We start from the raw sequence: 14,775 nt of genomic DNA, 5'->3' as shown, positions 1-14,775 counted from the left end.
CCGTTTCAGTAGATAGTTTTGGTCGAAAGCCATGTTGACTCTTAGACAATAAATTATTAGATTCTAAGTAAAATGACAGCTGTTTAGCAACAATTTTTTCCAGTACTTTAGATATGATAGGTAGTATAGATACTGGTCTATAATTATTCACACTATCAGAGTCACCGTTCTTATATATTGGGACGACCAAGGCGTGTTTCCAGGCCTCAGGGAACACCCCCGTCACCAAGGATGTGTTGACCATACACGTAAGGAAGGGAACTATGACACACAGCACGTCTCGGAGAAACCGTAACCCGATACCATCAGAGCCGACAGAGCTGGTTGTATTGAGATCTTTAACTGTTAATATTATGGTGTTAATATCTACTGGTTCTGGTCTAAAAGTAGAGACAGTACTAATATTAGGTTCAGGAAGCTGGCCAACAGATTTACCATCATCAGTTAGTTCTTTCTGTGAGCGTTTAAAAGTGGATTCACCAATACCAGAAAAGAAATTATTGAACTCTTCGGCTTTCTCTTTTACGTTTTCAAAATTATAGGAATTGTGATTATTTTTCTGACTAGGGATAATTTCTTTAATGATGTTCCACGTAGCCGAAGTGTTCCCTTTGTTGTCTTTAAAGCGATTGAGGTAGTGATCCATCTTTGTTTTATTAATTAGTTGCTTGACGCGTTTCTTTACTGTCTTATAACGTTCCCGTAACCGCGAATTACTTGTGTCGATTTTAAACTCTCTTTGCAAGTTATTACGTTCCTCCATTGCCTCACGTATATCGTCATTCATCCATGGTGTTGGTCTTCCTTTCACTGCTCTAGTTACAATAGGGGCACATATATTAAGACAATTAATAAAAACATCATTAAAAATTTCTACTTGTTTGTTGACATCGTCAGTTAAAAATATATTATTCAAAATCAGAACATTGTCAAGAAGAAGCGAGCAAAAAGTGTCTTTATCATAGTTCTTCAAATTACGAAACGTTTTTACCTCAAGCAATTTTCTGGGTTTCCTTACATTTAAAGCAACTGATATTAGGTCATGGTCAGCTATGACTTGAGGACAACATCTTGTGATAAAATGACATCAGGTTTATTAGTTATTATGAGGTCTAGTAACGTAGCTGATGTTGATGTTGTTCTTGTGGGTTTATCTATTATTTGTGTCAACTTGTTGTTTTTTATCACCTTACTGATTTTATTGCCCATTGTCATTATGTCGTCATTAAAATCTCCTAGGATGAAGACACTTTTGTCACGTAAACATACCATCCTAAAAATGTCTTGAATGTAATCAAATGATGTGGCTAAGGCCTTGGGATGTCTATATACACAACCAATGATGATGGCCGGCCATTTCCTGTACTGCATCTTTACCCACACATCCTCCACGCCTGTCGTCCTTGGTACATCTAATTTAATGATTGAGGGCACAATGGACATATATGCACACCCCGGCTCCTCGGCCATTGTCACATCTAAAGATCTTGTAATTAGGAATTTCTACATAGCTATCTGGGGTGTTTGCTTGAAGCCATGTTTCACTCACACATAAAACATCGATTTTTCTATCTATTATCAATAATTTCACCTCGTCCAAACTCGATAATAGTGATTGTGCGTTAATGTGTTCCACCGTTAGTAAATCTTTTCTAAATTCCTTTATTTCAACAACGGCAGAGGCTTCTTCGCCATCATCCTATGCCCTATACTGTTGACATAAGCGGCTCTTATGACCGAAACGTTGACAATTGCTACATAAGAGTTTGTGGTCAAACCTACAATTTCTTTGAATATGGTTGTATTCGCCGCAATTGTAACACCCTGTTTTACTTCTCTGATTAGCATATCTATTTCTCTCGTTTCTGTAACCGTATGAGTTATCACTATGCACGTTCTGTGTTTCAGACACCGGGGTACACTCATTAGCATATCTATCTCTCTCATTTCTGTAACCGTATGAGTTATCACTATGCACGTTCTGTGTTCCAGACACCGGGGTACACTCATTAGCATATCGGTTTCTTTCCCTTCTGAAACCATACATTTCCTGAGACTCATATACCGGGGCACTTGCGTATTTCTGCACTGGGTGGTTTCTATTCCGTCTATCCAGTCGTAGGGTATTGCTGCGAGCTTGATAATGGGCTGTATGATGTCTGTCCTCCAGCGTTCTCCTCGGGGCTGCATCGGGCAGATCGGGCCTGAGTGTATCCTCTTCGCTGCTCCAGTCTGCCTCATGTTCTCTTGCCAATATATTTCAGGTGTGATATGAAAAGGATCTCGTGGTTTAGGAGCAGTAAGAGACTGATGGGAAGCTCTATAAGACGTTTGAGTATATGGATGTCCTTTCTGTGTTGCTTTGCTGTGAGAGCGTAGGGAAACCATATCTGCATAGGTTGGCCGGCCACAAGAGCCAGCGTTCTGGACAGATTCTTGATTGACTGATCTGAGGTTATTGTGACCCATGTATCTACTCGTATTTCTTGCATTGCGTTGTGGAGTTTGTGTATTTATACTTTTCTTGATTTCCTCCCAGTTATTGCAGATATGGAAGTCTGGACATTCCCTTTTAATGGTATTGAGCAACTTGACTGCTCCCAGTCTATTTAGCGTGGGATATGGACTGATTTTCGTCTCGAAACAGAAATCATCTATCTCACCTGTGCTCAGTGTAAAAGAAGGAGCCGTTCTGATTATGTTTATGCTGTTGGCTTCACCCCACTTAAGTAGTTGTTCATTATAATCTTGTACTTTTGCCTGTATTTCATGTGAACCAGGAGGGGACACAATCTGACAGACATGTACTTTCATTTCATTGTTTCTCTCCTTCAATTCAGCAATCAGCAAACTTAAGTTGTTCAGTATTGTTGGTGGTGATTTCTCTTCAAGTATATCTGTGATTCCGTTGTATAATATACACTGAGATGGAATATTACTTAATTTTTCATTTATCCAGCATCTTAGTAAATCCATATTTGCTTCGAAGATGGTCCTTATCTGGCAATTATTTTAGAGATCGGAACGTATAATTGCTCGTAAATTCGTATCTCCAAGGAGGAGGCAGTTGTTAGGTGTAGAGCGTGTTCCTGGTGTGGGATGACGTGCTTCACTACCACAGTGATGCTGTTCCAACTCAGCGATACGGTTCTGGAGTTGTTGGATCGTGTGGTATGCAGTTTTTATTTCAGTATTCAGCAAGTCAATTTCAGTATCTTTAATTTCTAGCTTGGTCATAATTATCTCGATTTTTCTACTGATATCGGGTATGTCCAGCCCGCCATGGTCTAGGTTAACCTGCTGAGGGGTGTCAGAGGGAAGACTCTGTCTAGTCCGATGGGGTGCAGGCGGTGAGTGGCTGGGTGAGGGTGGTGTGTGCACTTCATCATTCACGATATCGTTAGAAGGTGGCCGTGACTTTTCAATGATCATATCAATGAGTTGGCTTTTGCTACTTGTCCAAACATTTGCAAGACCCAATTCACGGCATCTTTTTTGCAGGTCTGGCTTACGAAAATGTTTGTTTAAAAAATCCCTAGTTGGTAACTCAGGGGATGCCTCTACCACAGCCTGCGTTTGAGGTGATAGCGGGTGATAGAGAGAGAGAGAGAGAGAGAGAGAGAGAGAGAGAGAGAGAGAGAGAGAGAGAGAGAGAGAGAGAGAGTTACATCCATATGAAATGAAGCAGGTGTTATCACTGTTCTTCATCGCAGAAGAATTGTTCATAGTTGTTCATTGCAGGTGAGGGAAGACAGCTGCAGGAGTGAACAGCTGCACCAGTGACAGCAGCAGCAGAGCCCCACCACAGCTGCTGTTCCTCTCCTGTTCCTCTCCTTCTCCCAGCACAGCAGCAGACAGGACACATTTCCACCATCATCTTCTTTAAATCCCGGACACTTGTGCCTTGGTAATTTCACTGCAGCAAACCCTACATTGCTCAGGTCAACTTCCAGCTAGAATCATATAATATCTGTAGTTATTTTTCAAGATAAAGAAGGATTCAAAATATCCCAAAAAATTAAGACATTTTTTGAGCCGAAAATCCACCCGAATTTTCTGCCTGAAGCTCTCGTTTAAAATGACTCCCTCTTGGATCTTGTGTCCGACTCCAAATGTGTCCTTCAAGTGAACGGGTCTCCAGTTTGTAGTGAGACTTCCGAGCCGCCCAGACCTGTTAAGGCGAGCAGTCAATCAGATGATGAGAGTAGACAACATCAGCAACATAATGAGAGAAAGTCACAATAATAGAGATAAAATGAAGGCACTCAAGTATTAATGAGGAAAGTAAAATAATGAGACAGTAAGGCCATTCAAGAAATAATAGTGAATTTACTGTAGGAAGGGTCTGCTGTACTGACCATTCAAGTCTACTTGTTAAAGATGTGTTTACATTTTAAACTTTGAACTTGTTCAATTTTCTCTTGTACTATCATACATTTTAACTATTTTCTTACACCTGCCTTAACACTGAGTAGAAAGTCTCACTAATACAACTTGAATATTAATTACTCAGCCGGCAGTCTTTGCCATGATGGAGTGCGACACTGATCGGCAGTCTTTGCCATGATTGGAGTGTGACACTCTGAATCAGTACTGACATTTTTATCATTTACATTTCATTACTTTGATTACTCAACAAAATACTGCATTGTTTTTTATAACCTGCTGACTGTTTTTTATAACCTGCTGACTGGTGAAGGGACAATGTGTGTTCCTCAACGTTTAGTTCTTGCCACGTGCCGCAGCAGACTGACAGCTTCCAGTGGGCCTGTCTGAGATAATGCACCACACAACATTAGGAATAGGAACAATTATTTCACTAAAACTTTAATTACCTGCACTAAAAACTTTGAATGAGTTATGCACTTTGTGGATTTAGGAATGTGAAACAATCAATGATTGCACTTTTTAATTTAATTACCTGCATTAAAGAGTTTGCATTAGTTACTGCATTGTTGACAGGAAGTACAAACACTTTGAGAGGCGTGACCGCCACCGCACTGCTTCATCAGCTTTCAAGCCCCGGTAATGAAACGATTCGTGTGAGGAAGAGACTGTTTCTGATGCACACACTAGTGTGTGATGTCTTCACTCATACCAAACGTTATAGTCATGGAGATATACTGCTGATATTCACAACGTCATTTTCTACGCCTTGCAAAACAGATCAATTATTTTATATTAATGAAAACTTAGCTAATTATATAATGTCGCTCATAAACAATGTGCCGTATAACTTAGATCAAGATCAAAGTTTCAATGAAGTGCGCGCCGTTTTCTCTACTTCTTGGCCAAACAGGAAAAAGTTGCTGTCTTCATGGAAACTTTAGTGACTTTTTTCTTTAGATTTGAATGGCAACATCATACAAGCCAGAAGAACAATGTATCTGCTAGGGAAACAACACCCTGATTTTCATATTAGCTTTCAAAATTGTGAATGACAGAGCAAGGAGGAGGCAGTAAGCACCTGTTGAAATGATAATTACTCCCAGTGAGGTCTAAAGCACGGGGTGCTGTGAACCTTTCATTAAACACAGCTGAGACCTCGGTGAACGTTTTCCTTTGTGTCTCACAACACAAGGGGGCAGTCACAGCCTGCCATACCTTAATTATCAGTGGACCCGTATTGCCTCCTGAAAACTCTGATGAAAATAGTGCTGAAGTAATAATAAGAGTCATTAAAGACAACCTTCACCTCAATGTAACCCCTTCAGATATAAATGTGGCGCATCGCTTAGGTGCTAAGCGAGCACAGAACATAACTAGGCCAATTATTGTTAAGCTACACAGTAGACAAAAGAAAGCAGAAATAATGAATGCCTGTATAACGGTTAGACCAAAACTTTATAATTATCAATGAGAGCCTCACAGCTAAACGCCGATCACTCTTCAAGATAATATGGGAAATCAGGAAACAACACAGGGATATGTTCCAACAATGTTACACTCAAGAAGGAAAGATTTGTGTTAAACTTAAAAATATCAACTCAAAAGCATATCATAACAACAGATGAGACCTTGAATGAATTCCTAGATAAGTACCCAATACTTAAGCAACCCACAACCTAGGAACTTCAAAATCAAGTACTACAAGGCAAATATTTCCTACTGATATGTGACAATCATTTGTATGTTATATTATGTATGTATGTATGCATGACTTATCAATGTTCTTTCCTACTCACTCAACTTTCATCACTTCTATTTAAGTCTACCCTGATCTTTTTTACTTACACTAACCCTTTTCCTTTCTATTATTCACTTCTTCTCCCTTCTACTCATCCTAACCCTGTTCCTTCGCCCCAACCTGTTTCCTTCCTACACATCCTGACCCTCTTTTTTCTACTCTTCCCAACTCTGTTTCTTTTCTACTCATTTTAATCCTTTCTTTTCTACTCATTTTAACCCTATTCTTTTCTACACTCCCCAACTCCTACCTTGTTCCTCTCTACTCTTCATAACCCTGTTTCTTTCTGCTCTCTCCAACCCTGTTCCAATCATGTTTCATTTGCTCATTCTAACCCCGTTTCTCACTACTCACTACTACTCACTACTACTCACTACTACTCACTAATCACTACTACTCACTACTCACTCCAATACTGTTCATATTTACTCATTCTAACACTGTTCCTGACTACTTACTCTAAACCTGTTTCTATCTGCTGACTCCATTCCTGTTCTAGCCATTCCTTACCTCAACTTTATTCCTTTCTCCAACTACCATATCTTACCATTGCTTCATATGAATTCTCTACCAATTACTAGTTTTGATAACACGGTCTTGATTTATTTAGTTTCCTTTCACTTGATTCCTATAGTATTCACTGAGATATCTTGTCCAATATAATAGATTTATAAAAGCTGCACCTGGAGAGCCATGAACTAAGTCTTGATTTTAGTAAATCTTTCTTATTACATTTTGCTGTCTGAGTTTATTTATTTATTTATTTTTATTTTATTTTATTTTTTTTTTATTTTTTTTTTTTTTTAGCCATACTGTACAATATACATATTATGGAAAATTTATATAAATCACTTTATAGTGATAGCATCCATGATACAAATACACCTGCATCTACTTTTGATATTAACGTAATAAGCAAAATAAATGGACAATCAGACATTGGCTCTCTGTCTAGATACTACAATATTAATGAGTACATCTCTGAAGTAAAATATAAAGATGATGAATACATTAACATCGTACACATGAACATTAGATCAATCCATAAGAACTTTGATGTATTCAAAACATTCCTAAATAGTCTCCCAAAGCCTCCAGATGTTATTGCACTCACCGAAACTTGGTTACGAGATTCTTCAAAACACTTGTATTCTCTTGATGGTTATGTCTCACATAATCTCGTGAGAACAAATAGAGAACATGGTGGCATAACAATCTTTATTAAGGATATTTTTTCTTTTGAATTAATCGAAGAATACTGCTTTATAAATGATGATATAGAAATCTGTACAGTTAAAGTCAAAATAATAAATACCTCATATGTTATGTCAGTTGTCTACAGGCCCCATAGTAAGCATTTAGCAGTTAATGAATTCACAACTATTATCAGTCAGATATTATCAAATGACATATTCAGATGTAGTAAAAGTATCCTACTTGGTGATCTTAATATCAACCTTCTAGAACACTCAACTCATCTTCCTACAAATACTTTTCTTAATTCTATGCAAGCCCTAAATTATTTTCCCCATATTTCTCGCCCAACAAGATTCCCAGACAATCCTGATCTTGGTCAACCCTCCTTACTTGATCAGATCTGGACAAACTTTACTCCACCATCTTCTTCTGGCATCATCCATTTCAACCTGTCTGATCATTTGCCTATATTTATTAATATAACTTTAAATTTTACTTTAGACTATAAACATAAAATCACCTTTAGAATATTCAATGGTACAAATCATAACCTTTTTACAAATGAATTATCTAAAGTAGACTGGGATGAGATCTTTTCTCACAATACAAATGAAAACTTTAATGCCTTTCATGATAAGATCAATACATTATATTATGAATGCTTCCCTATAAAAACAAAATTCATTTCTACTAAAAGACTACAAAACCCTTGGATCTCTAGTGGTTTACTTAATTCTATAAAGTATAAATGTACGCTTTTTAAAAACTATAAATCACATTCCTTTTATAAAAACTACCGTAATCATGTTACAAAACTTGTTAAAGATGCAAAGTCTAACTATTATCAAAACTTTTTTTGTAATTTCAGAAATGATACCAAAAAAATATGGAAAACAATAAATCAGATTAGAAATACTTCTAACTTGAAGCACGACAAAACAACCCTACAGTATAATAACTCAACTTTAGATAAGCCCCTTGACATAGCTGAGGCGTTTAATAACTACTTTTGCAGCATTGCCCCAGAACTAAGTGATAAACTACCTAACTCTCACATAAACCCAACCCATTATCTAAAAGCTAATTTTCAAAATTCTATGCTGTTGCCTGCAATATCTACTTATACCATAAATATTATAAAATCACTAAAAAATAAAAACTCTAGTGTAAATGAGATTTCAGTTAAAGTACTAAAACATAATTCTGATATATTTTCCATACCGTTGACCACCCTCTTTAACCACTCTATCTCAACAGGGACTTTCCCTTATATATTAAAAAAAGCTAGAGTCATTCCTATCCCGAAAACTGGCCCGAGTAATTATCCTAAAAACTACCGCCCAATCTCAAACCTCAGTATTTTCTCAAAAATCTTTGAATCCCTGATGAAAAATTTCCTGATAAGCTATCTAGAAAAAAATAAGATCCTAAATCAAACACAATTTGGATTTAGACGCAATCATAACACTTTCCAAGCACTAAATCTCTTTTCTTCAGACATTTACTCAGCTCTCGACAACAAGCTATCAGTCCTGTCTGTATTCATTGACTTTTCCAAGGCTTTTGATACTGTAAATCATAAAATTCTTTTAGACAAATTATATCATTATGACATTCGTGGTCCCATCCACTCATGGTTTACAGATTACCTAACCAACAGAACCCAACAAACTGTATTTGAAGGTGAATTTTCCACATTAAAAAACAATCACCTTGGAGTTCCTCAAGGCAGTATCCTAGGCCCAATTCTTTTTTTGCTTTACATAAATGACATATCTGATATATTTACACACTCCAAAACCATCTTATTTGCTGACGACATGACACTTTACTTAACCGGTCCTCACCCAGAACAATTGATTACAACAGTAAATACAGAACTACATCAGTTATACCGATGGTGCATATCCAATAGACTTACCATTAATACCGATAAAACATACTTTATGTTGTTTTCATTAAAAAAAATATCACCATCTACCTCCACTCCAGATCAATAATAATAATATCTCAAGATCCTCACACATTAAATTCCTTGGTGTAACCTATGACGATTCCATGACCTTTAAACTTCACATTGAAAATCTCACCCTACGAATATCCAGACATATTGCCTTACTCCATCAGAGTAAAGACTTAATGCCTCCATACGTACTGAAGTGTATTTATTATGCTCACATCTACCCACTACTTGCCTATTGCAATCCAATATGGTGCACCACTTATCCTACCTATCTGATACCACTTCAACTCCAACTTAAAAAAATTGTTAGAATAATCACAAATAGCACGTACTTAGAACATACACGACTCCTATTTAAACAAACTCAGTTGCTAAGACTAGAGGACATAACAAAAATGGCTATATCCATTCAAATGTATAAAAAAATGTATTCTATGCAAAACGATGCCCCCATCCATAATCATGATACACGTCACTGTGGCCAACTACGTCCTCCTCCCCATCGCATCTCAAAGTACCGTCAATCTACATTATACTTAGGACCTGTTTACTGGAACGATATCCCTCCTAACATTAGAAATTCACCATCTGTAGCTACCTTCAAAAACAAACTAAAACAACACATAATAAGTAACTACTAATAAATACTAATTAATGTTGACTCCCATCACTGTACCCAACTCCTTGTATGTGGCCATGTCTATAAATTATAACTTATTATATTTATCATTATTGTATACGCATTATGCATCATGTATTAAATTCATAATAATTATCTAAATTATTTTTTCATTATATTAAATTTTGTACTCTATTACTTGTTCCATTCTTTATGCCAATAGATCAATATCTATATGCAGACCCCAATGTATGTATTACTTTTATATATATATATATATATATATATATATATATATATATATATATATATATATATATATATATATATATATATATATATATATATATATATATATATATATATATATATATATATATATATATATATATATATATATGTTACTTTTCTTTAATTTCTTTTATTATTGTTTACATACACAGGTGTATGATCGTTTATGCAGATGTATGTATCACTAAATTTACTCACTGCTGTATAAGAAAATGTATGTTGATATCTATTTAATCTTATAAATACCCTTAGAATCCTATGCAACATTTAAAATTATTCTGTACAACATTTAAGTACTTACTGTGTATTGTACCTTATATTAAGTCCAGTTTTGTTAGCTTAGGTTTAGTTATATTATAGTTTTAGTTTTGCCTGAAAAGCTTACGCTTAAAAAAAGGCTAGCCATAATAAAAAATTTATGGAATATAAATATACAATGTATGTAATGGCTATAAATAAATGTTCAATGTTCAATGTTCTAAAGACCGCTCTCTTTCTCCACACAAAATTACAAGCATCTATAACACACACACCTTTCACTGAAAATTAAAAATTATCATGGCGACTCAGCGACACCAGGCTCGGAGTCCCTGCCCATCTGGGGAGAGAACCACAAATGTCCCCAGGTTAGACTGCTCTTCTGATAACGACCCTTTAAGTGTCTTGACACCTCACTTTTTCTTCATAAACTTCTGCAACATTCACGTTGAATCTGTAGAACATTACCTCTACTCAACTATGCCTCATCTTCTCTTCCTCACTGAAACACAGGTAGGTGTCTGAGGCAACTGACAGTAGCCCGTTTTCTATTCCCTCCTACTTTATCTATCCTCATTTTCGATCCAAAGCTGGATGTTGCGTTTATGTGCGCAACGACTTAACCTGCTCTCGTGCCCACGCTCTTGAATCTTCCGAGTTTTCCACCATCTGGCTACGACTACAGAGTCACTCGAACTAAATTTACCTGTGCTGTGTATACTACTCTCACCTAACAACTCCTCTGACTATAAGAAATTCTTTGACTACTTAACTTCCAAAGTGGAGTACATTCTGTGACCCTCTTCCCTTTTGCAGAGATCTCCATTCTTGGAGACTTCAATGGCGTTTTGCCTCTGCTAGTTGGGGAAACCTGAGGGGGTATTTTGCGGATTTTCCCTGGAATGACTACTGCTTCCGTGTCAGAGACCCATCTTTGAGTGCCGAGCGCATAACAGAGATGATACTGTCTGGCATGGAGGCGTACATTCCTTTCTCTTTTTCTCGACCTAAACCTTCCAAACCCTGGTTTAACACAACCTGTTCTCGTGCTATACATGATAGAGAGGTGGTCCACAAAAAGGTATTTAACCTTTCAATCACCAGAATCTCATGCACTTTATATTTCTGCCCGGAACCGTGCCAAGTCTTTTCTCCATCTAGCCAAAAACTCTTTTATTAATATACACTTTATATTTCTGCCCGGAACCGTGCCAAGTCTTTTTCTCCAACTAGCCAAAAACTCCTTTATTAACAGTGCCAAAATCTTTCAAGATCTAACTCCCCTCGTGACTTCTGGCATCTAGCCAAAAATATCTATAACAAACAACTTTGCTTCTTCTTCTTTCCCTCCTTTATTTCAACCAGATGGCACCACTCCTATCACATCTATTTCTAAAGCTGAACTCTTCGTTCAAACCTTTGCTAAAAACTCTACCTTGGACGATTCAAGACTTTTTCCTCCCACTCCTCCACTAGAGTAGGCATGACAAAGGTGACTGTCAGTATACACTGGACATGACACACTGAGCCAGCTGGTACAGTTTATAAATATTAATATAATAATGTTATAATAATACTCTGCCACTTTGTTTACAAGTGACAATAGAACCTCTCGTTCTTCAGACTGTTCTTGTCACATAACAGCTTCAAACCCAATCCTGAAATACTGAACCAACATGAACCACCTCTGCTATCAAGTAGTCAGCATTGTGAAGGGCTGTACAGTTCCTTATCTCACTAAATAATACTTCTTTCTGATCCAATCTATCTGTCTGTCTGCTGCCATGGCTTGACCTGCTCTTCTTTCATCTGTAGCTTCCATTGTGTCTGCCGTCTCCCTGCATCCTCTTGTCCACCACACCATCCTCTCTTGTCTATCTGCTGCCACTGTGTCTAGAAAAAAATGTTTTCTGCCAAACCTTGAACTACTACAACATGAACCACCTGTGGTCTAATCTTTCTCCAGCATTTCTTCTGTCCACTGTCACTGTCTGAACCATTCACCTAACACACCATTCATTCTGCCGCGGTCATTCTTCCCTGATGCTCTTCTCTTTCTCCTCATCTCAGCGTGGTGGCAGCACAGGCCTCGGCACTCCCTGGCACCACGGCAGGTGTTGGTTCAAGTCCTGGCAGTGTCACTTCGCTGCTGTATTGTTTTGTGCAGAGGATGATGCTACGTTTTTCAGCACTTAGTGTAGAATTTATTTTTGTTTGACGTTATTTGTGGTGGTAAGGCATTTCCATTATATAGTGGTATATATTCTGGGAAATAAAGAATTAGCAATACTAAGACATGCTTGAACAACACTCACCAGTGTGGAAGACTTGTCAGGGAGTGGCTGCAGTGGCTTCACTTGAAGCACGACCATGTTCTCCTCAATCCTTGGAAAAAGAACAATTTATCTGAAATGGAGATACAAAGATATTGGGAAAAATTTAAGTGAGACGCTGCAAAGAGTAGCTGACAGTGTACGCGTCGTCATCAAGAGGAGGGGCTCTGCAATGAAACAGTAAGACACTCGTGAAGGCTACTATCTTTTCTCAAGAGAAGTGTGTGTCGTGTGTGTTAACAACGTCAGGCGCGCAAACATTTTTTTGCATCAACGGGGTTGTACGATCCGGACATGAAAAAAGTTTTTTTTTTCTTATAATTTTCTACATTTTTTTTTTCCACTTTTGTTATATGTAACGTTTTGATAAAGAAAAATCCCCTTATGTAATGAGGTCTTCTGTTATGAAATTCCACTGTTTCGCCCGCCGCGAGACATGTACGAAAATGTTTTTTTTTTTCTTTCCTTTTTTCCTTTTTTTTTCTGACATACCCGTTCTTCTTCAGTCTCCTATGAATATCTACGGTTCTTTTGCTGCGTACTTCTTCAGTCTCCTATGAATATCTACGGTTCTTTTGCTGCGTACAACATTAGAGAGCACGAAATTTTAGGTCTATTTTCTCATTTATATGCGAAAAATAAAAATAATTTTTTCGTAATTCTAGCAAATAGTCAATGTGTCTGCATTAGATATCTTTTGCATTAATATCTTAAAAATAAACAGTTAAACACTGGTTTTTATCTAAAAATATGGCGAAATATAACAAATATTGTTTTCACCCGCCTTCCCCCGCACCTCCGCCGGTAATTACGGATGAAATCATGAATAGCTTTAGGCCTATGTACAAAACCAATCGGAGTAACTAAATCAATGTCTTCTTTTTCAACATATTCTGATGTATATATGTGAATTTCAAGTCCTTAGCTGCAATAGGTGAATTATATATATAGTCACCCCTTAAACTCCGACATATATTAAAATGGCGGATTTTGGCATATAAAAATTATCTCCGTTGTCATTGCTGTTACACATATATGGGCTATTGCGGCTTATGAAACTGTGAGAGGCGAACAAAGTCTGCTGTCGTAATTTTCGTTTGGAGTTAATTTAGATTTGACATATTTGAAAGTCTATTTTTTTACTTTTTCATCGAAAAAAATACCGTAAAAAAAAAAAAAAAAACGATAGCAGACATTGTTCTACCATCCTTCCTGACCAAAATACTTTTTAAATGAATTGGTCAATAAATGAGGGAGGAGATACGAGTTGAATACGAGTTGAACATAGACAATCTAACATAGGATTAGTGATCCTTCAACCTCCCTCAAGTGTATGAATAAAGGTAATTAGTTACTTCGATGTGCAAAGAATGTAATTTGTAAAGATTATTCGAGAATAAATGAATAAATTATTTATATGACCTTGTGTCCAGCCAATGTTTGTAGGTGTTAAGGTGAAAACCACGATGTGGGGTGACATTAGTATTGTCAAATGTCTTTGTAAGGTACTCACACTAAAGTTTTCATTTGCTTAAATCAATCAAGGTCTGGTGATGATAAAAAAGAAAAAAAAAAAAAAAAAAAAAAAAAATTGCATCCTGTGCACTCTATCCTATGTACGCCTTCGTTTCACTCTGGAATGCACATCTTTATATATTGTGCTGCATTCACACTCCCATATTTCAACATAAAATAAATAAATAAATAAATAACAATCACAACAAAAAAGTGACCAATAAAAAAAAAATGAAAAAAAAGCTACAAACACAGGTGTGAGGTACATTTCTCCGTTAACCTCCAAGATAACCACAGAACTGGTCTTCAGGAAAAAAATAAATAAACACTATCACTCATGTAGAGCACAGCGTTACACCACAAAAAAAATAAAATAAATAAATAAATATATAAAAACTAGCAGCAGACCGAG

The 14,775-nt window shown here is 36.8% G+C and overlaps 1 long non-coding RNA gene across 1 annotated transcript; it reads right to left on the bottom strand.

Annotated features, from left to right (window-relative positions):
- Positions 1–2,465: 2,465 nt before the first annotated feature.
- LOC135099282 (uncharacterized) lies at positions 2,466–13,595 on the bottom strand. The gene is made up of 3 exons (XR_010267818.1): positions 12,831–13,595; positions 4,684–4,772; positions 2,466–4,171 (listed from the first exon to the last, which is right to left on the bottom strand). It is a non-coding gene; the product is annotated as an uncharacterized LOC135099282 (long non-coding RNA).
- Positions 13,596–14,775: the final 1,180 nt, after the last annotated feature.

This window comes from Scylla paramamosain, unplaced genomic scaffold, assembly GCF_035594125.1.
Source record: "Scylla paramamosain isolate STU-SP2022 unplaced genomic scaffold, ASM3559412v1 Contig115, whole genome shotgun sequence".
In the NCBI taxonomy this organism is placed as follows: Eukaryota; Metazoa; Arthropoda; class Malacostraca; order Decapoda; family Portunidae; genus Scylla; species Scylla paramamosain.
This window is presented reverse-complemented; position numbering and strand designations above follow the sequence as displayed.